The sequence below is a fragment of the Perna viridis genome, chromosome 1 (assembly GCF_037379345.1).
Source record: "Perna viridis isolate PV_CMFRI_1.1 ecotype Kerala chromosome 1, ASM3737934v1, whole genome shotgun sequence".
Lineage (NCBI taxonomy): Eukaryota > Metazoa > Mollusca > Bivalvia > Mytilida > Mytilidae > Perna > Perna viridis.
In genome coordinates, this window is record NC_142445.1 from 650,544 (window position 1) to 674,627 (window position 24,084).

The 24,084-nt window shown below is 33.1% G+C and overlaps 1 long non-coding RNA gene across 2 annotated transcripts; it reads right to left on the bottom strand.

Moving 5' to 3' along the window:
* Positions 1 to 7,350: 7,350 nt before the first annotated feature.
* On the bottom strand, positions 7,351 to 23,709 carry LOC148626762 (uncharacterized). Of its 2 annotated transcripts, XR_015922515.1 has the most exons (9): positions 23,656 to 23,709; positions 22,270 to 22,325; positions 21,054 to 21,112; positions 20,714 to 20,773; positions 19,701 to 20,277; positions 16,927 to 19,323; positions 8,731 to 13,263; positions 8,460 to 8,514; positions 7,351 to 7,990 (listed from the first exon to the last, which is right to left on the bottom strand). It is a non-coding gene; the product is annotated as an uncharacterized LOC148626762 (long non-coding RNA). The 2 variants fall into 2 exon arrangements; XR_015922503.1 differs by having other exon boundaries at positions 16,927 to 20,277.
* Positions 23,710 to 24,084: the final 375 nt, after the last annotated feature.

The window sequence follows — 24,084 nt, forward strand, 5'->3', positions numbered from 1 at the left end:
ATGCAAAATTCGTTGTAAAAGGGCAATAACTCTGACATGGCCTAAAGGATTACAACAAAAATTTGACCACAGATAGATCTCATCGTGCTAGACACTTTTACCCAAGTCAGAATTTATCTAAACCTAATGGTTTTGGAGATACATGCGAAAAACTACAGTCTGACTCCTATGTTCTATTTTTGTAACGACGGTCATGTTTTTTTTTCAACAAATAAAAAATCCCCTCATTAGTTCTATGCAGGATACCCCCAAGGAACATTCATACCAAGTTTGGTTTTAATTAGACAAGTAGTTTTCAGAGGAGAATAGTTTTGTATAATTGTTAACGACGACGATGGACGACGACAACGGACCCCAAGTGATGGCAATAGCTTACTTGGCCTTTGGCGAGGTAATCTAAAAAAGTTGATTTTTTGGGGTGTGTGGCCCAATTTTGTACCCCTTTGACTCCAAATCGGTTAATGATAAGCCTAACCTGTAAAAAATTGTTTAACAGAATTTCAAAAGTAACTCACTGACATCTGAATCATAAAAATCAATCAACAATAAACTTTCCTATCAATTCTAATGATAACACCAATTTTCTCCCTTTTTAGCCCTTTATTTCCAAAATTGGTGGGGCAAAGACCTACCAAAACTATCTTCCCCTCTACCATCTATTTAGAAACAGTGTGTAAAAACTTCAAATATGTTGTCTTAATCTTTTTTAAATAGGTTCCTACATGTTGAAGCTTGTCAAAAACAAATTTTGTGCCCACACTTGTCCTAAGTTCAACATGTTGCAGTTCTATCATGCTGCACTTACCAAAGCTATGTATTTGCATTTGGGATAATCTGTAACATTTAAGAAAAACAGAAATGCATTGTAATATTGGTGTATCATAATATTGAGTCAGTTATATCAACAGAAAATACAGGTCTTAAAAAAAACATAAACAGTCATATATTTTAACCTCCCTGCTGCGATAAATTAACCCCTGTTATGATATTTTACCCCCTGCTGAGATATTTAACCCCCTGTTTGTTTTTTAATCCCTTACCGCGATAAATTACCGCCCCCCTTATGATAATTTAGACCCATACTGCGATATTTTAACCCCCTGATGAAATAAATTAACCCCACTGTTATGACATTTTAACCCCTTCCTGCTATAAATTAACCCCCCTGCTGCGATAAATTAATCCCCTGCTATGATATTTTAGCGCCCCCACTGCGATATTTTAACCCCCATGCTACGATGAATTGAACCCCCTGCTGTGACTTTTTAACTGTTCTGCTGCGATAAATTAACCCCCTGTTATGATATTCTAACCCCCCTTTTGCTATATTTTAACCTCTCCTGCGATAAATGACCCCCCTTTGTAATGACATTTTAATCCGCTACTGCGATAAATTAACCCCCCTGTTATGATAATTTAGCCCCATGCTGCGATATTTAACCTCCTTGCTTCGATAAATTACCCTTACTTTTATGACATTTAAACCCCCTCCTACGATACTTAACCCCCCCCCCCGCCGTAATAAATTAACCCCCCTGTTATGATATTTTAACCTCCTGTTGTGCTATACTAACTGCTGGTCTGTGATAAATTGACCCCCTACAGGGGGGTTAAAATATCATAAAGGGGGTTATGTCAAAATTACCCTGGGGATCAATAATTCATACGATATATTGATCCCGGAGTTAAGATATCATATGATATTTTAACCCTGGGGTCAATATTTCGCGGGGGTTAAAATATCATATGACACCGGTATAAGAATTTGAACATTCAGTATCATACAACAGATCGTTAACAAAGACAAATACAACAAGACTGACAAAAAGCACACCCTGTCTCACTCCTTCCCTGTGCAGGTCCGGGTGTTAAAAGAATAGGCCTGCAGCAGCGCTAAGCTCGTCGTAAAAGGCGACTAAATAGTGCTCAGAACCGTAGCCGGGGGCTAGGGCGCTCTGTCCACAGAGCAACTGGGATGTGTGCCCCAGGTGGTGGAATGGGGTACCCCTGGTGTGTTACATGCTGGGGTTGTCAGGCTATAATACGGAAAACCTGGCCGCAAACCATAGTGGTGCACCGTGTTGGGAAAGATGCCACGTTCCTCGCACGTTAAAGAACCCTACTGTGGTATTCTCCCGGAGTAGGAACCATAGGACTCCGCCACAGGAGGCTAAATTGCCCGACCCTACCCACCTCTCCCTATTTTCAGTGGCAATCAAAATTTGTCGACATCATTGTCCTTGTGTCTCATCCGTTTTTCATTTCATCATCATCATTTCATGTTCATTTTATCATCAATGTCATGTTCATCGTCTGAATATAGCTGAAATATTGCTGCTCGGACGTTAAACCCCAACAAAAAAACAAACAAACAATGTCTCACTCCTTCAAGAATTGTGAAAAAAAAGTTACTAGTGTTCATTTACTCACAATAATACTATGAGTATGAATGTGACAGTCAATGATTTGCCTTAATTTGCCTTTAACCCGTAACTGAGTTAACCTTTATCCCATACTGTAACTGATGCTTTCCTGCAAACTAGGAATGCAACATGTAAACATTTCTAAATTGTAATGCTAGCTGTGCTCTGGGAAACATTTTATTGTTATACTATGCACCAATCTACTTACAGACAGACCTGAATTAACTTTATATCGGAATTCTGATTTTTCAATGCAAGTTTTAACGTTATGATTCGTTTTTTACTGTATATTTACTTCTGATTTTGCTATTTTCTGCTTTGTTTCTTGACCTTGGACAATTAGGTCTGTCAATAATAAAGAATTTTGTCTGAATTCTTGGTCTTTGTCATAAACCCAGGAATATATTACACTTTACAGATCGATGTCATTGAGGTGCACAAAGGTAAACACAGTCTTATTTAGTAAAATTTAAAAATAATAGGTGAAACTAAATGATGTTGATTGTTGGTAGTAAAGAGCTCACATGTAAATATGGGCAATACTTAAACAAAATGCATGTAAAATGCATGCTTTAAGATGTCCAGAAAGCTTTAGATCCTCACTTGATTTCATTACTCTACACAAGCTGGGTTTTTCTCAAAATGCTTATTTTCGCACAAACTTTAAAGTTAAAATTATGAAAAAAATGAGCAAAAACAGGGACATATTTTTAAATACATCACCACAAGTAATGGCAAGGGTAGTATATGATACTCTAAGAACAATTTTGCGGTTGCGTGTCTGTCTGTGCATAAGTTGAATTTTCAGCTGAAACCAAAGTACACTTTTCAAGTTATGCAATTTTTCTCTCTTTACCATTCCCCCTTTTTTCACCTGTATCCAGGTGAAAAATTGAGTGAGAATCTTAATGAATTCTTTTGAAATTTTGCACAGTTGTTTAGGACAGCATTGTTCATGCTTCATTATGTGTGTATATATATATATATATATATAGATAGATAGATAGATAGATAGATAGATAGATAGATCTGACAAATTCCCAACGATGTTAGAACTGTCAAATTTGCACAGCAAATTTTTGTCGTTCCCTCCGCGGGACTCGTACTCATACCGCTGTGACATCTATGGCAACACCGCCTGCACAAAGTCCAGCGCCCTAGACCACTCGGCCAGCTAGGCTGGACTTTGTGCAGGCGGTGTTGCCATAGATGTCACAGCGGTATCAGTTCGAGTCCCACGGAGGGAATGACAAAAAATTTGCATCGCAAATTTGACAGTTCTAACATCGTTGGGAATTTTTCAGACCTTTCTATACGTTTACATATCTTCCCTGTATCAATTTGATCCGATGGAGCAGTGTAGCGAATAGAGTCGTCACATTCTAAGACGTTGTATATATATGTGTGTGTGTGTGTGTGTGTGTGTGTGTGTGTGTGTGTGTGTGTGTGTGTGTGTGTGTGTGTGTGTGTGTGTGTGTGTGTGTGTGTGTGTGTGTGTGTGTGTGTGTGTGTGTGTGTGTGTGTGTGTGTGTGAAATGACAACAAACTGATTTTACTTAATTTACAAGTCCTGAAGATTGGTTACTGCAATACTGGTCCATTGTGCATGCAATGCAGCAAGTCACACTTTTATTGTAATGAATTAAATTAATTTTCTGTACAATACCACCAATTGCCAGAAAAGGGATAGAAGAATATGCCCCACAACTTGGCAAGTGTTAGAATTTGCACCCTGCCGGTTCCATTTAGGTAAAACGGTACTATTTATCTCTCATATACATATAGGCAACAATTGTAAAACGTCTGAAAAATTGACCTTTTTAAATAATAAATGCATTGCATATTGAACTTACCCTGAATTGCATGGTACTTAAAATACTATATATAGCTTCAAAGCAGTTATCTGATTCACATAATACCTCGCCATTTCGCGTGGCGGGGTATACAAAACCCAAGATCAGAAAAAAAAACAATATTTTAAAAAATATATTTATAAAACACTTGATATATGAACACAAAAAATAATCGGGACTGGCCCTTGTTATGGTTTTATGGATGATATAACCAGCGCACAATCCGATTACATCTACATGTCTGTAAATACAATACATATTTACAGACAATTTCGCGCAGTACATATAAATTTGAAATATTGTATAGGATTCAAAATGTAATACCAAATAAGCGGGGTCTAGGTTAATAATGATGTGGGGGATGCATTTATTTTTTCCTCATTTAAATAATTCTTCAAACTTAGATATTAAAACCATGTCACATATGTTACATATCAATGCATGTTTATACAATATACATGTATTTTCGGTCAGTTTTGAATATAAGTTAACTGTACACAGAATTCGGAGGTAGTTCAGCACATCTTGTCGCTGGCAAGTTTTTTTATCTACAATTATCCGATAAATTATTTACATGTATTCAATAAGATCTGTTACAGTTTAGTATTTATTTCTACATCAAACGAAGGCATACCGAATTCACAAAGTGTGACTAAAAATTATTATAACAACAAAATGTTTTAAATTACTTAAATATATATATATATATATATATATATATACATAATTAATCGTCTAAATAATAGTCAACTATCACTCTTACGGGGTGATGGATCGTTAAAAACGATGCGAAACATAACAATAAATTAAATAAAATAACTGATATCCTTCCTCAGCATAAAACTATATACTTTTATGAGTTTTTCAATTTAACTTTTACCATCTTCTGGTGATGTTAAACATATCTAGACGTACATGTGACGACTCTATTTGCTACACCGCTCCATCGGATCAAATTGATACAGGGAAGATATATAAACGTATAGAAAGGTCTGAAAAATAGTGTAGCAAATAGAGTCGTCACATTCTGAGACGTTGTATAATATTGATTTGTTGTGACATGCATCATTAATTTGATCCTCTATCCGACATATTAACATCTAAATGAACTGTCCCGTACCACCATACATCGTGTACTAAGTTACAGCCCTAGATAAATCCTACGAGGAGGAATGACCCGGCCAGCGAAAGCTATATTTTATATAGCCTAGCTGGCCGAGTGGTCTAGGGCGCTGGACTTTGTGCAGGCGATGTTGCCATAGATGTCACAACAGTAGGAGTTCGAGTCCCGCGGAGGAAATGACAAAAAAATTGCATCGCAAATTTGACAGTTCTAACGTCGTTGGGAATTTTTCAGACCTTTATATATATATATATATATATATGTATATATATAAAGTCTAAAGGAATCTGCCAACCAGCAAACTTAATGGGTATCGGAATTCCAGTCATGACGATGCAGCACAAACAAAAATAATAATATAAGTCTAAAGGATTGTACAACGATACCGATAAAGATGTTAACACACTATAATAAAGTATATAATGGGCAAAATCTTCAGTCAACAAATGACCTTCTTCAGTGCCTTAAAAAACTGAGTGTGTATGAAAGTAAATGGTCTGTGAACACAACTCACTACCTAATCAGGTGAGTACCTGTGACGTATAAAATTTTACCGACAGTAACAAAGATCTTGAACATTGTGCTATAGACACACGTTGTGTGTTCATCTTGAATACTGAACTATAAAAATAAAAATATTTACAAACACTGTTATAAGAAACTATACAAAATAGGAAGAACTTAATGTTTTTTGTTATTTGTTGTAAATAATTTTAAGAATCAAAAGGAAAAAAAATAATTTTGATGTATATTTACTCACGTTAGCCTGTTCACGTTCAAATTTTACAAATTACCGCGTCTTTAAAGCATTAACTCCGGGCATTAGCATTTTCTCTTACGAAGGGCGCCACTTACACTCGTGAAAAATTTAGGTTTCAAAAGAAATTAATGACACATTTTAAACAAAATTAGTGAAAATTTAACTGGAACATCACCGAATTTAACCGAGAACAACGTCGAATTTTATTAGGAACAAGTTCGAATTTAAATAGGAACATCCGTTATCTCAGGTTATTTAGGGTAGATGCGATGTATAAAATACCTGAAACAAGGATAATGAAGGACTATGATGCTGACAAGTACATGAGCCCTATTTGTTCCTATTGGAATTCTAATCGAAACACGTACGCCACACTGGAGAAGTATGTTGTCAATAAACAATTCCAGCATTTTTAAAACATATTTTTCGATATATTTAGAAGATGATTTGGAATCGTTTTTACTAAGTATGAGGGATTTCTACCTCTCTCGAAATGGGCATCAAAACGATGTGATTAAAAATTGTAATACAGAACATAACTTAGCCACATTGATTAGTGTCAAAGGGGCACCTTAACTGTGGCAGTTCACATTTCCACTCATGTTTTAGTAATTTGTGTAGGGGAACCTGATGATGATTTGATTTTTCAAGAAGGTATATCCCCATTCCTCCGAGAAATATGGTGCCCCTTGCCAAGACATTTGTATCATAAATGTCTTAAAGCGTGTATGACGTTTGCTCAGAATGCCTTCACTATATACAAAATAAATATTTGCTTTATAGAAACACTAGTAATAATTTTCTCAATCTTTATTTTTTTTTATAGCAGCTAAAAAGCATATTTTAAATGACAACTTAATTCGTGGAGGAATTTTAGCAACTCGGAGTATACATATTGTCGAGTCTTCCTTGTATTCTGTCAAATTATAACCTTAAGAAATATTTATTTTTTGTCATATGCTCTCTTACATGCGAATAGTTTTACTTTGCATAACTCAACCTTAAACATTTTATAGTATAAATAATATCTTATCGATATATGAAATAGATGTTGTTCCCGTCGGGCCTCGTCAGTCAGGTACGGGAACTATTGATGTCTAAAAATGACTCTTGTTTATTAACTTTAACATCGTCTCAAGTCATTTTAAGACAACCTGAGACCTTCCTGGTGTGGCAATTTTATGATAGATGTTGTAAGTCAACAGGTTTTTTTTTTTTTTGTTTTTTTTTTTTTGTTTTTGTTTTTTTTAATTCTTTATCTATATTTGTTATCAATTAGTATTATCATATCATTGTTCTTTGTAATTGAATAGGCATTATAGTTAAAATTATCATTGATCTTAGTAATTAAGTATGCATTAGAACTTGAATCATCTCTGTTCTTGATAATTGGGTATGCATTGAAATGTGTACATTTTCATAGTCTGAACAGAAAATGAAACAAAAATACACCAGGAAAGTTTCGGCCCAGATTAGTCAGACAGTGACAATTATACGACAATCGCTTCATATTGTTATAAGCATGAAAAAGAAAATGCATTTATAAAGCCAACTAGTGAACAATTATAAATGTATCATCTGATCCAACAAATACTTGTTATCCACAGAAAAGATTTAACATTCTTAGATCAACCAGAGGTACAAAGTACTTGATTGGTAAAAATGCCTCGTCTTTATTACACTTATTAAAACAAACAACCAACAATACAGGGTTAGAATATAGGACCGTATTAGTACCACTATAATATGAAATAAATACATACATTTTTTGTCTAACTAATTTACACATCCTGCTTCCAATATTTCAACGTACGTGCCACTACCTCTATTTCTACAATACAATTGATACTATCTGGTAATGAGTTAAATCACCTTTGATCTGCCAATTAGCCTCTTATTGCAATGGGTTCCATTAAAACACTCATATTTTCACTGTGAGGTTTTATGATGTTACAGTTTTAATAACGATTTACATTTAATAGTCTGGAAAAGATGCATCGACTTAAGTTTGTATATTTATTAAACACTTGAATAAATGAATAGCATATTTCAATACAAATATATTTAAAAAGAACTTACCATTTTGAAAACAAATTCAGTACCATTTAGAAATTAGAGCATGGGTCTACTATTTGTCACCGGAAATATAAGTAAAACTTCCAGAAATTGAACAATACATCTTGAATATGAATTATCATGAACATCGGAAATGCATATTGTATACTTTGTATCCACCTTAGTATCTAGAATGTTTATATCAAACTGAAGTTCTTATCTTACACCTTAATAAAAGTACTTACCATCTTAATAAAGGTGTTGCTTTAACTGTCCTGTCTCTCCTGGATACAGCTACTACTATAAAGAATGACATAATCCTTTATATTTCAAAATAATGAAAATGCATATTCTACTTCAAACCATTATATTTTACCTTTCTGTAAGTGTAATTGTAAAAGGAAATAGTGAAGTAATTGAGTGTAAATATTGCTCTCAAATTTATCAAATGACACGATATATGTAAACAAAAAATATTGGTTTCCAGTTTTAGCGATAAGAAATGTATTTAATTACCACTATCTTCAAGTTCTGTTGTTTGTTAGATAAATCATAAGATTCGTCGATCATTTTCACATCTGAATTGTAACCTGCAATAAAACTTTCTATGGACAAAGCAGAGCATTAAATGATTAGACAATCTGCAAAAGACAGAAAAAAATAATCATTAGAACAAGGTAATAGAAAGTCATATATATCTAGAACATATGAGAATATAGAATCATATTGAAGTGGGACAAACTGTGTTGAGGATATGTAGTCAAACCGTCTGGTCATTATATAGTACATACTAAGTCAAATAATCGGTTTCCACTGTGAAAGAGTGTATGGCTTAATCATAAAACTGATATATAAACAACAAAAAAACATCTAAAGGAGTTAATACATACATCAGGATAAAGTGGGTATCAACACACATCATTCAATGTATGAGTCTTGTATTAGGTGCATACTTGGGGTAAACCGATATAACAGATATTTGATTTACATATATATTGTTTAAATAGTTAAACATATTTTCATATAATTAACATGCAATTACAATTTAAGAATAATCAAGTCTATTTGATTAAACAAATATCAAACAGACTTTAATTGCAAGAGTATTCAAGAAAAACAAGATTCTAGGGGAAATCAAAAGAACGCAATAAATATATGTAAAATCCTTTTGTATGGCATGCAGTCTGATTATATAACAATATAAGACAAATCGGAACAAATTTAAGAACAAACAAAAAAGGTCGTTAAGTCATATATGTTACATATACATTATAAATATTTGATATGCAATGATACGAGTTGACTTATAAGAATGTAAATTTATATTACCCGTTCATCACAATGATCAAGAAATGGTGAAGAAGGTGAATTAATAAGGAAAAACAATCGTTTCATATTTTCCTGTTTACTAAAAGAATAGGAAACAGGCTTAAAACATAATTTGTACACTAATGACACAAGACATGTTTATCAGACCATCATGGTAGATTTAAACAGATTCTTCAATAAAAATAGATACACAACTAAGGCTTACCTTTTGAAACTGTCTGAAACTAATGTGAATTTTATTTATTAGTATTTTTCTCTGTAATTAGAAGTAAAATATAAATGATTATAATAGATATTACATTACTCATATTTTTACAAAACACCAGGAAGATGAAAACAACGGACCAAAACTAGCTACATATTCGGTTCTCGTTTAAAAGAACTATTTAGTAAGGGAAATCTATAGATAAAACTTACCAGTTATCAAAGTCTAAAAATGATGAAACTTTATTTATTATTATATTAAAGGCTTACCTTTAGACGTTATCTGAAAGTAAACAGAATGTAACCATACAATGGTTTGCTGAAACCACAGCAATACGACGATTACCACAAAGCCAATGCAGATAACGTATTACATAGTATATGTGTACCCAGGAATGACAGTATGTATCACACAACATCAGATATTATCACCCTTATTCATATTGATATGTATAACATCGATCAGACTCTTTCTTGAAACACTTAGTCGGTGACCAGCAGCCATTTATTATATTTTCTTCGTGGATCTATGTGCAAAACATTATACTTTGCAACACATATATGTATTTCTTTCAACGAATACACTGTTATTATTTTATAAATGGACCAACAATTACTTTGATTGTTCATATATGCACGCATTCTCGATATGAACCGGAATATGACCAAATAGGATAAGAAAAATAAACGGCGCGGTTTTCTACCATCATTCTATAGAGACAATTCAGGGAGACACTTCATAGGTAATACAGTCGAAAAATCTGTATTTGTAACAGTAATCAAGGGAACCAAGGTTATAGCGTAATCAAAAGAATGTAATCCAGGGACAAATACCAGACATTGAAAACAGACACACACAAGAAAGAACATAAAGTAACTAAAATCATACATACAAAGTAACAAAATGTAAGTCTTCTTTCACAGTTTAAAAGCTAATTGGTAAAAATATTTCTTACCTGGTATCGAAATCTACCAATAATGAAAACTTTATTCATTATTATATTAAAGGCTTACCTTTAGACGTTATCTGAAAGTAAACAGAATGTAACCATACAATGGTTTGCTGAAACCACAGCAATACGACGATTACCACAAAGCCAATGCAGATGACATATTACATAGTATATGTGTACCCAGGAATGACAGTATGTATCACACAACATCAGATATTATCACCCTTATTCATATTGATATGTATAACATCGATCAGACTCTTTCTTGAAACACTTAGTCGGTGACCAGCAGCCATTTATTATATTTTCTTCGTGGTTCTATGTGCAAAACATTATACTTTGCAACACATATATGTATTTCTTTCAACGAATACACTGTTATTTATAAATGGACCAACAATTACTTTGATTGTTCATATATGCACGCATTCTCGATATGAACCGGAATATGACCAAATAGGATAAGAAAAATAAACGGCGCGGTTTTCTACCATCATTCTATAGAGACAATTCAGGGAGACACTTCATAGGTAATACAGTCGAAAAATCTGTATTTGTAACAGTAATCAAGGGAACCAAGTTTATAGCGTAATCAAAAGAATGTAATCCAGGGACAAATATCAGACATTGAAAACAGACACACACAAGAAAGAACATAAAGTAACTAAAATCATACATACAAAGTAACAAAATGTAAGTCTTCTTTCACAGTTTTAAAGCTAATTGGTAAAAATATTACTAACCTGGTATCGAAATCTACAAATTATGAAAACTTTCTTTATTATTATATTAAAGGCTTACCTTTAGACGTTATCTGAAAGTAAACAGAAATTATTCATACAACGGTTTGCTGAAACCACAGCAATACGACGATTATCACACCATGAAGCCAATATTGATAATGTATTATATTGTATAGGTTTACCCAGGAATGACAGTATGTATCACACAACAGCTAGTAGTACCACCCTTATTCATATTGATATGCGTAATATCTAATAGACTCTTTCTGGAAAATGTAGGCGGTGACCATCAGCCATTTGGTATATATTTTGCAAAACATTATACATTGCAACACATATATGAATTTATTACTTTGACACTATGCTGTTATTATTATAAAAGGGCAAACAATTACTTTGATCCTTCATTTATGTTTATACGCATTCTCGATATAAGCCTGAAAATGAGTTAAGGAACATAAGAACCAAAAACAGCGCGATTTTCTACCTTCATTCTAGCATGACACCTTAGGGGGTCACGTCAATATGTCATAAGTAATACAGATGAATAAACTGTATTTGTATGTTTCTTTTTTTTTTGACGCGGGGGGCGGGTTTCACAACGTTTGAAATATGAAAGAACATTTCAATAAAGGAACAATATGCACAACAATAACAAGGTACGTTTTTATCATGTAACATATAATATAATCATGCCATACAATACACCATTAATTTGAACATGTATAAAGACGTCAATCAACTAATTTTGTATGAGACAAAGGACAGGACAAATTTTAAGATTCAAATTAGAAATGATAAATAAAATAAAAATGTATAATATTTCAAAATAATCTTACCTTAAAAGAAGCAACTAAAAGGAAGGTAAATTTGATTTGTTAATATGTGTCTGGAATAAAACGTAGCATTAAATCATACAAATAACGAAAACAAACTCCTTAACATTGCATGCTTAACCTTAATGATGACCTGGAAAAAATCAAATCTAATCTATTAATATCTAGAATATACCAAAGTCATTAGTACTTAAGGAAATAAGTTTTGATTACTGAAAAAGAACAAATATTTTATGTATTGATAAATATGTAAGTGTTTGAACAGAAGAATGCAAGAAAATACACGCATGCACTATTTATGAACGATATAAATTATATGCATTTTTTATCAGAATACCTGAAAGTTATCACATTTAATTGTATCATACAAGGTTAAGACAACATCTAAATCCAGTATATATATCATCCACGGAAAATAATAGATAAACAACACAATGCTAAATAAATCACATTATAAGGTGGTTATATACGGCACACCTTAATACCCTCTTTAAAATTGATACATAAATCAAATTACTGTACAGATTCGTTGTAGTGTTTGATCTGTATTACATTAGTATTTATATGCATGTGTTTCTAAGATGAAACTACAAATAACGACAAACACCAGTCATACAACAGTTGGTGTTGAAGACGAACACGTTGTTTGTACACCGAACGCGGACCTTATATTCCTCAAATAAAACATCCTGGCGACATCTTTTAATCTATTAAAGGGCTTTTTAACCAAAATTTATCATTTAGCAATTTAACACATTAATCAATAAAAATAGTCCTATATAAATATTTCGTGTCACAGCAAAAATTGTACTTGATGTTCTTTAATATTCATTTCTGGATCAGTTTCTACATTGTAAAGGTCATCTTTCCCAATATACGACGACATCAGTAACAGTAAAAGACCAGCAGAACACACTTCACCAATAATCAGAAAACTTTTAAAATGTTGTTTGAAGTATTTGCAGGCAAGAAGTATGTGACAACCTAAAACAAAAATGATATTGAAATAAGTATTACTGTTTTATTGATAAAACAGCAAACATAACTATTATTGTCATCTACTGATTTAAAAATACTCGAGGACAATTGAGGAATTGATAACGATAATCAAAAATTTCTCCTTTTTATATAAACTTTTTTCTGCATTTTATGTTTTCTGTCTGTCTCTGAGTATCTCCTGACAGACATTACGACATTACAAAGAGAGACATAAAATTAGATCAAAATAATTGAGAAAATGATAGAACCAAACATAGCTAACAGATGAATAGGAAGCTATAGGCCAGAACAATCCTGATAGACTATAAAGCAATAAATATATTCCCTCAGGCACATTTACAAATTATAGATAACCTTTCTATAAAATTTCATCAACATTATTTAAGCGGTTAAGAGGAGTTGCGCTTACAAGATTTTACTGTATTAAAACACTGGGTTTGAATTATCTATTTTTGAGTCCTCTGACAGCAATCGTATTTCCTCATGCACATATACATATGATACCAAACCTTCCTTTGAAATTTCATCAAAATCGTTTGAGCAGTTTTGGAGGAATTACGCTTACGAGGTTTTAATATGTTGTTTCGTGGATTTGGATTATCTCCCTTTGCAGTTCACTAACAATAAATATATTCCCTTGTGCAAATTTACATAGAAACTTCGACCCGGGCAGGTCCTAGTGTCAAAAGAATAGGCTTGTAGCAAGGCTGAACTTTTTCTAGTGGCAATAAAAAATATTTGTGGATCCTATTATCCTAGTGTCCTATCCATTTTTTTGTTTTCATTTCATCACCATCATCATTTTATGTTCATATTATCATCTATTCCATGTTCATCGCTTGAATATAACTGAAATATAACGGAAATATTGCTGCTCGGGCGTTAAACTCCAATAATCAATCAATTAATCCTAAGAAATTTCAACAAAATCATTACAGCGATTTAGGAGGAGATTTGCATACGAGGTTTTTACTTGTAAAACCCTGAATTTGGATAATCTCCCTTTGGAGTCTTCTAACAAAAAAATATCTTCCCTCATGCACATCTACAGATTATTCCGAACCTTTCTAAATAATGTCATCGAAATCTTTTCAGCGGTTTAGGAGGAGTTTCCTTTACAAAGTTTTCCGATAGTATACACATTCCTTTATGTACATTTGTATTTTTCTTTAAAATTTCATGAACATCCCTCGAGCGGTTTAGGATGAGTTGCGCTTACAAGAAATGTGGACGGACGGAGTGACACACAGACAGACCGACAGACAGATAGTAAGAGACAGACAAACAGGCATTTACTCCCCAAACTCTGTCGTGGGAGTTGGTTTAATTATGAAAAAGAATAGATCTGAATATCAGCAAAAATACCGAAGCGTCAGCAGTGTGATGATTCAGTTAAGTCAAAATCCGAAAATATGACCTAACGTGAACACATGAAACAGAAACGATCTACGTGCACTGTGTAGCGAACCGAATAATATAACTTACACATAAAAACTGGAGATAAGGGAAACTTGACACGAAGAAACAAAATTAAGCACAAGTAATATGAACTAACGTCTAAATATCAAACTTATATTCAGTATAAAAGTCTAATATAATGGGAGCCCATAATAAAAGACTTATGAAAGTCCATCTATGCGAAAACCACCATAATTCAAAGCTACCCATTTAAAAACGATATAGATGAAGACGTGAACGATGCTTACTATAAAGCATTTCAGACTCAGATTGGTAACACTTAACAAGATGTTTCATTCATCATAAGTAACAAGAATGCCAATGTAAGTGAAAAGAAAAACAGGAAGTGGGAGAAGATAAAAAAGATGAAAATCAACTGCTGGGAAAACCGTTTGATTTTGTAGCAGAAATGACAAGCAGTGGCTTATACAAGTCACCTCGAGAATTTGGGGGAAAGAGGAATACTCAAAGAAAAGGTCAACACCGAATCACTTAGACTTACACAACACCTGCAGAAAGAATATGGTTTTAAAAAAAGTATCCTAGAGATAAAGACACTATTGGGGCGCGTGATAAAGAAGCAGATAAAGCATTTGTAAGAGATGGCTTTTACACCGATTACAAAATAATGAAGGAACTCAATGGAAAGGCCTGCCATGTATCACCAGCTAAGGGCAAAAATGGTACAACCATAACAACAGAAGCAGATTTGTTTGCTAGAGCACCTAAAATATATTACTAAGATCAATATGAAATTTTGATGGAGCATATCTGCAGTGAGATATGGATATATTTAGTGAACCTCTATCTACAGAAGAATTAAAATTAAAACTTGTCACGGCAGGCCTAGCTACAGCAACAGAGGCGATAGTTAATCTTTTTGTAACAGAGTTTCAATAAAATTCTTAAATTGATTTTTTTTAAGAAAGATGATCTTGGAAATTGTGACAACTGGAGAGGCATCACCCTACTCTCAACCCAAGTTATAGGTCTTTTATTATGTACTTCTTAACAAAACTTATAAAAAAAGAAACAAGATATTAGCATCGTGAGTAAAAGGAACAAGCAATATTTGGGAAAGGGAATGTTGCATTGTTTGGATAATTACCCCGAAAATCATTATTGGACGGTGGATTTGGATGGCAAATACCATTGACTTCAACAATGTATTTTATAATATTTATAGACACACTCTGACAAAGTTTAAGATCGTATTGATTACCAAACAGGATTGCGACGCTCATCAAATGTTCTTATACGCAGTTTGAATGTTTTGTCATATTGATTGAATACCAAGAAAACGAACGGTTTTCTGTAATTTCGGAGGTAAGACAAGGCTGTATCATCTTTATTCTTTTATTGCCAGTGGTCATAAATTGGATATTAAGGAATACCATAAGTGTTGAGAAAAAGAGGAATAAAATAATGCCCTATAATCATGTAAGCATGATTATATTCAGGAAAAACATTCAGCCATTCAGCCTCTTTGTAAGTCAATCTAGACTTCAACAAAGGCAAAAGGAGTGAGCTTCATCACTTTATTTTGTAGGATACGAAAGGTAGATGGAAATGAGATCCAGCATGTGGAAAAAAGAAGTAGTTAACCTACGGACACTTGTAAGTACTGAAAACCCCCACACCGATAGATATTGCAACTTATTGGCAAAAGTGAAAACGACACTTTCAGACCTAACAAGCACTTCTATATCAATACATTACTGCAAAAAAACAAAGCAAAACTATATAACAACAACTTGACATCAGTTCTTCTATACGTTAGTAAATGATGGAGAGTTACAGAAGCAGACACTTAATATAGGTCACTACACATTTTTTATTACAGCTGCCCCCGATAAATTTACAGAATATTTTGGCCAAATACAATATAAAATAACAACCTATTCAAAATGAGATCTACATGTATGATAGACCAAATAAAAGTATGGCGCTTCCAATGATTTGGGTGTGATTTGAAATTGTAAAGTTCAGACATCACAAACACAGCATTAGGTGGACGCTGCAGGGTAGAAGCTGACCAAAAACAACATTTCGAAGGACTGTCGAAAATGGATTGAACCAGATGCTTTGTTAAAGAAACGTGCTGAGTGGAGAGACCTCATGTTAACCTTGTGCCGTAAATATGGTTGAACTTTGATATTGGGAGAATTATTTTATATTTACTGTACTTACAAGACTCATTTATGAATTGCAGACAGTGGCGTGGTTTGAGTAAATACTGCACTGATTTAATCCATTCTGTTCTCCTCGACATGATCCGTACGGATGCTTCTTTGTAACTCTACTCATAAAGGCATGATGGAAGTAATCATCTACCTTAAATAGAAATATGTTGTTTTATATCATCTATAGTCGGATATTTATTTACATGAGGTATGAAAGAAAAAAAGTTATTTTTCTTTTAAATGTATTAGTTGTGACATTGAAACGTAACTAACCATATTTCAAATTACAAAAAAGTAACTGAATACATATAAAATACAAACACGAAGAAATTGAGACCATATTGTGAGAGGCGAATACAACAGATCGATGGGACAACAACTGCCAACTAATGTTAAAGGAAATCAATAGGATTTTCAAAGCAAAGATACTGAAGTTCAGGGTTAAAGAAAATAAAAGACATGAATTAAATGTATCATTATAATTATGTGTACTGTTGTTTATAAGACGGATACATTCTGGCTCCTAGAAAACTGGTTATGCGTTGTTCCATACACTGTCGCCGTTGTTTTTACATGAGCAAGTTTCTATTAGTGTTTGATACGAAAGAAAGACATTCCATTTTCTCTGGAGCAGCTAGAATATTACAATATATGATTAAAGAATTGGCCAGAATAAAAGCCAGGTGAACAGGTAGTTTTTAGTGAGTCTGTAATGACAATGGTTTCATGCTATTCAAGACACTGATATTAAAGGACTGAGTCAACTTTTGTTACAGTGTTCAGGAACTTTGAATAAGGTCTGCCATCTAGGGATGTAGGCAAAGTTCAGTGTGTAGCACTTCACTTGGATGCATATTGTTTGTACAGTTTGTAAAACATTATAATCCTCCAAAATGGACTACTATTTTGGCAATTTGAAAATTTAACATAGTAATCATTCCATGATATATATATTTGTTGTTGGATTTCTTTTGTCATGTGACAAGGGACGTATGTCTGTATTTCCCTTCCTTTGTAATAAAGCCAAATTTGAATTTAAATTGTCAATATGTCCTGAATTTTCAAAAATGTGATTGTATTAAGAGTAAAACAAATCTGTTGTTCCTACTAGTTTTACAAGATTTCTTGTAAATTCGATGTATCCACATCTGTTTACTGCAATCCACATTATTTTTCACATTAATAAGATTGAGGTAAGCATTTAAGAAAACAGATGTTACGCTAAGCTTAGTGCAAGCCTGGAATGCTTTTTTGTATGCACACTGATTTGTTTTAAGTACCAGATACAAACAAGTGATATCACAATCTTTGGTTTTCATAGAAACTTGGAAAAGTACTACTGATTTATTTTGTCAATGACGTCGTCCTTTGAGAGAGAAGCTGTTGGTTTGCTAACCTTGTATACCTGCATTTGAAGTCAAGCTTTCAAAAATTGTAAGCAAAATAATAATGATCCTGAAGGTATTACTGATGACATCTTTTGTAAACTAGTAATGATCCTTAAGATATAATTGATAACATCTGCAACTAGGAAAAAAACCAAAAAAACCAGGACGGACAAAAAACAAAACTTACAATAAATCAAATTCAAAGCTAAAACTAAGTGAAACTACCACAATGACAGGCTCATTTCTGCTCTTTTGAGAATTACCCATGATCTGTAAGTGTCATATCAAGGGAAAAGATATGTGAAATTTATATGCTCTCCTTATGAACGACCAACCATAATTACCTACACGGACAAAGTAAAGGCAACGTTTTTTGGTATTCAAACTCAAATTGAATGACGTGTAATATTGGAGCACGAACTCGTTGTGAAAAACAAAATTAACCCAAATTAAGACTGCGAGATAAAATGGCGCAATATAAAGGTCCACAATGGTAATGAAGGACAAATTGACAAGTACTTTAGGTAAACATTATATTAGTCTACAAACTCAAGTCGAAGGATACACTAGATAGGTCTTCACAAAGATTTTGAGATTTTACTTGAAAGATTTGGTTTAAAGTTGACAGCGAAAGAAAAACCACATGACAAACCAAACAAACTTAAACACTCGAAATGAATTCAGCTGCGACACAAGAAAAAAAAGAGCATGTAAATTTGGAGTATGTATTGCTCTCTTTGTCAGGTTATTATTAGTAGACGACTAGTATTACCACAGAGAAACGGAATATTTGAGATTCAAGTGATTATTTAAAGATAAATACAATTGTGATTGTTCTTAATATCATGAGTTTGATTTACTTTCCAATGGTGGAATTTTACATCTGTAATTTATTTTAGTCATTAGTGATACTTATCTTTTTAATTACTACCATTTTCATCTCCGGGATTTTCAGCAGTGTATGACGTTTTCATTGCATTTGCCTTGTACAAACTCCATCTGATTAGTTAATACACCTGTAAACCAATAAAAGAAAATTAACAGATTACAAAACAAGAAGGTAATTTTATCTTTCATAATATACATACGTTTAGAAGATGTTCCATTTCGGTCCTCTCAAATATAATAAAAAAAAAGGCCGAAAAAAAACCGAATCCGCCTGTAACTAAAAAATAAGGACACAAACATTTCACTTAATTACATAGTCCATAAATACGTATGTCAATTGAGTGCATCATAGTTCAAATGAAAAATAATCTGCTAACCTGTAACAGCCTAGCTTGTTTCGTTTAAACAAAAACCAGAGTAAAACTGGGTTGACACATAACATGGTACACATGATTGAGTCTTATATCTTGCGATAAAAAGTAATAACACACAAGTAAACACTTACCTGTCAAATAATTTGAAGCACAGCATATCCTTTAAGATTACCAAGAAAATGTCTCGTTCAAAAATACGCGATTAAACAATCCGCCTTTAAAAAATAATTCAATAATCATGTAGTGCTTAGATAAAGGTATCATGGCTTTCAAGTAGCATGCTATGAAAAAAAAGTAACCGTCATGGTGAATAATTTGCATAAACTTGATATACATGCATCAAAGCAAACCATATGGTATTTCACAGAATGGTGATTAATTGTTCATGCATATACGGTCATGTCGACTGAAAGAAATTTATTGCACAATGGACTGAATACAAAACGTTTACGTCATGATAAAGGCAGCTGAAATACCAATTATGCATTGAACGTGTAAATCATAAGTGAATATGCTAAGAAACATTGTATATATTACATACTTCTATCAGAGATATGATATAAAATAATGCATGGCATAGTATAGTATATAACTTAATAAAGAATAATTAATAATGATTTAACTATATTAAACCACTTGGTTGGTTTTGATTCTTCGTATGCCTTTTATATCTTTATAATTGGAAATGTCACAGGGGCAACCAATTTCCTACAAGAAAAATAACAAAAACTCTTTAATGATTTTTACTGTCAACGTCATCTCCTGATTATTTAATTTGTCAAGCTTATGTTATCTTATCCAATCGTATTAATTTGTTTCCATTGTAAAGAATGATTATAGCATTGTATTTGTTTTAACGTTGCCCATCTTTCTTTTTATAAAACGTCTTGAAATGCGACGGAAAAGTGAACATATATAATTTGCGTCTGATTTAGGGAGCGCTATAAAACCCATCTTTCATTTTGGAATGTCCATACTGTCAGGACCATTGAAGTGGTTTTCAGCTTTTCCGTTTTTATCCTGATATTGCCATTTGTTACACAGACATTTCGTTTGACTACTGGCAAGAATATTTATGTTTGGTAATTTTGTTATTAACCTTCATTATTCAAATGTTTTATTTACCAACAACAGCGGGACTTACCAGTCTGTTTCTTTATTGAACAGTTTCAACTATTCTTGTTCTTTTTCTTATTCACTAATTCTAGAACATAAATGATATCATTCTTATTTTCTACAAATTTGTATTTATCAAGCAAATGTTTCATTATCCTGAAACAATCATTTCATGATTAACACTATAGTAGTTTAAAATTTCAACATAAAAATATCTTTCTAGAAAGTTGTATATAAGGATTGTTGCGATGATAAACGTAAAATAATTGGAGAATAGGAGATAAAAATGAAATAATTTGTCATTAACTGTATTTGGCTATATGTTTTATTTTAATCATCTTCATATAAGTTACAAGAAAAAGACGTACCAGTATGTTTGCTCTGTGAATACAAATTATAACGATCTGTGTCTTCTTTGTTATTGATTCTGTAACAGAAGCGATAGCATGCACAATTGCTACATTTTTAACAAGCATATTATCATCCATATAAATTTATTAGTGACTACTCTAATTCATGGGGAACAGATTCTTGCCCAGTAAGCCTGTGCGTAAGCCGTTGAATTCTATCTAGCATGTTGGTGTATTCGTTACAATTTAACTAGTCAATATACCAGAACTTGTTATTTAACTGATTGATTTTTGTTTTAAAATATTTATATTTTTTTTCAAGTAAAACAGTAAAACATCTTTAGAGCTAAACTTAAAACTGTATATCAATGAGTAATCAAGGGAACCAAGGTTATAGCGGTAATCAAAAGAATGCAGTCCAGGGACAATGACCAGACAAGGAAAACAGACATACACAACAAAGAACATAAAGTAACAAAAATCACATATACAAAGTAACAAAAGCAAATGAGCAACTCGGACTTCACTAAAAACTGGGAGCATAGAACAGGTGCACCGGTAGGGTAAGCGTCCTCTGCCTTTCTAGAAACGCCCACCGAGTTGCTCATAAAAAGTCCGGGGTAGACAAACGAGGAAAGGAAAACTATGACCCGTTTAATAAACCAGTTTTCATGGTGCAAATGGATGCACCATAACGATCCACGAGTTCATGATGACGACCATAAAACTTCTGTAGTGATGACTTCAATCTTGTATCAACATAACCCTGTTCAAGAAGCCTATTTGTTAGAGTTTTAGCGCGATACAAAAAGTCTGCATAGTTTCGGCAAGCTCTGGCATAACGTATGATTATTGATGTGAACACTCCATACCCATGTGCTGAAGGGATGTAGCCAGAGATGAAAGGAAAGTTGACAATTCTGAATGAAAAGTCATCACGTTTGTCGTAAAGTTTTGTCAATAGTGTTCCTTTATCATCAATTTCTAAGTGTAAGTCAAGATATGAAGCTGACCCTACAGTGTCTGTAGTATGAAAGTTATGTATGATTTCACAAGTAGCTCACAGTTTGCTTACACTGCTGGTACTAATAGCAACATGTTGTAAAATGTCAGGAGCCTTTTGTATATCATTTTATATCTTAATGTTTGACTTAAATAATCTGTGCAAGACATAATGCATGATGTAGATAGTTTAAGGATGTAATATATCTAAAACAAGATAAAAATGCCTTACCGTTAAGGACTCCTTTCCAAAATCATTGTTAAAATGTCTTTTTTCATCAACAGAACCTGCAAGAATAGATGTCAATTTGTTTTACATCAAATCAATTCACGATTTGACCAATTCGTATATTTGTCCATAAATACACTAGTCATGCAAGATAAGGCTAACTCAAACTATGATAACAATACACCACGTTTTTACTCTAACTCAAATGAAAGACAAACGTAATCCGTGTTCACCCGGTGTCAAGACATTCACTCAGCAAGGATTTGATTCGGATTAAATATTGTTTGTAATTAACAGTATGTAGTTTATTTTTGCTGTGTGGTATTTAGTCAACCTGAGCACATCTATAATAACGATAAAATGCAGAAAATCGTCTGTATTGCAACATTTAAATTTTATTATTTATCCATCTATGTATTATTCTTGAACATATTATTTAGACCACCAAAGTTACAATAGCAAATGAGCAATTCGGACTCGCCTTACAACTGGGAGTTTGGACCAGGTGCACCGGTAGCGTAAGCGTCCTCTGCTTTTCTAGAAACACCCGCCGACTCGTTCATAAAAAGTCATGTCCGGCGTAGACGAAAGAGGAAAGGAAAAACTATGACACGTTGAACAAATCAGTTTTTATGGCGCAGATACACCGTAGCGACCTGCGAGTTCATGATGAGGACCATAAAACTTCTGTAGTGATGACTTCAATCTTGTAGCAACATAACCCTGTTCAAGAAGCCTATTTGTTAGAAGTCTAGGCAACAAAAAGTCTGCGTAGTTTCGGCTAGCACTGGCATAACGTATGAGTTTCGATATGAACACTCCATACCCAGGTGCTGAAGGGATGTAGCCAGAGATGAAAGGAAAGTTGGCAATTCTGAATGAAAAGTCGTTTGTTGTGTAGTTTGGTCAATAGTTTTCCTTTGCCATCAAGATATGGGACTGACCTCAGAGTGTTTGTAGTATCATTTATCTCAAGTTCTTAAGGGTAGATGCGATCTATCAAATCCCCGAAATTAGGATTGTTTAAAGATAATACATCATATATATAGCGGAAACTAAGATTAAAGAATCTATCTAAACGATATTCTTTCTTTCGGATCAGATCAGCTATAAAGTCAGCCTCATAAGAGTGGAAGAATAGTCAGCAAGAAACAAATATATAGTTAATCTTTAAACACAAACAAATAGAGAGGGAGTAGTATTGAATGTAAGTACTATAAACACTAGAATACCTATAATCAATCTTATTATTTATCATTTTTTATTTCAGATAAAAAGCCCTGAATTTTTTTTAGCCTTTTTTCTAAGTTTTGCAAAAAATTTAGATACCAAAGCGCTCAAACATAGATTTTGAATTTAATCTATAGATGAAAAACAACAGTGACTTACCGTTATAAGGTGTCTAGGAGAACTATTGGCAAATTGGCCTCTGGCCAATATTTATATGATCATGTAACAATACAAATTGATTATATTGTCTTTCACTTGTTGTGATTAGTGGAGAGTAAGAACATTCCTGATTGGTGGATGTGAATGTACGGAATATTGACAGTGGGACGTCCGAGAGAATCTTAAAGAGTGAATATTTTGAAACTCTATTGAGATATAGCAGATAGGTATTAACAAAAACTCTTTCATAATTTTAAAACTTTAAAGCATTCAAAAAGATTCTTATTGACAAATGTTTTGGTTTGAATTTAAAGAGGCAAGGAAAATGATCATTTTGAAGTCTGTCGACATCGATAAAATCTCAAGTAAACCATTATTTAGTACTGTTACATAAGCGATTGAATAGAATACAAAATATTTTACGCGGTG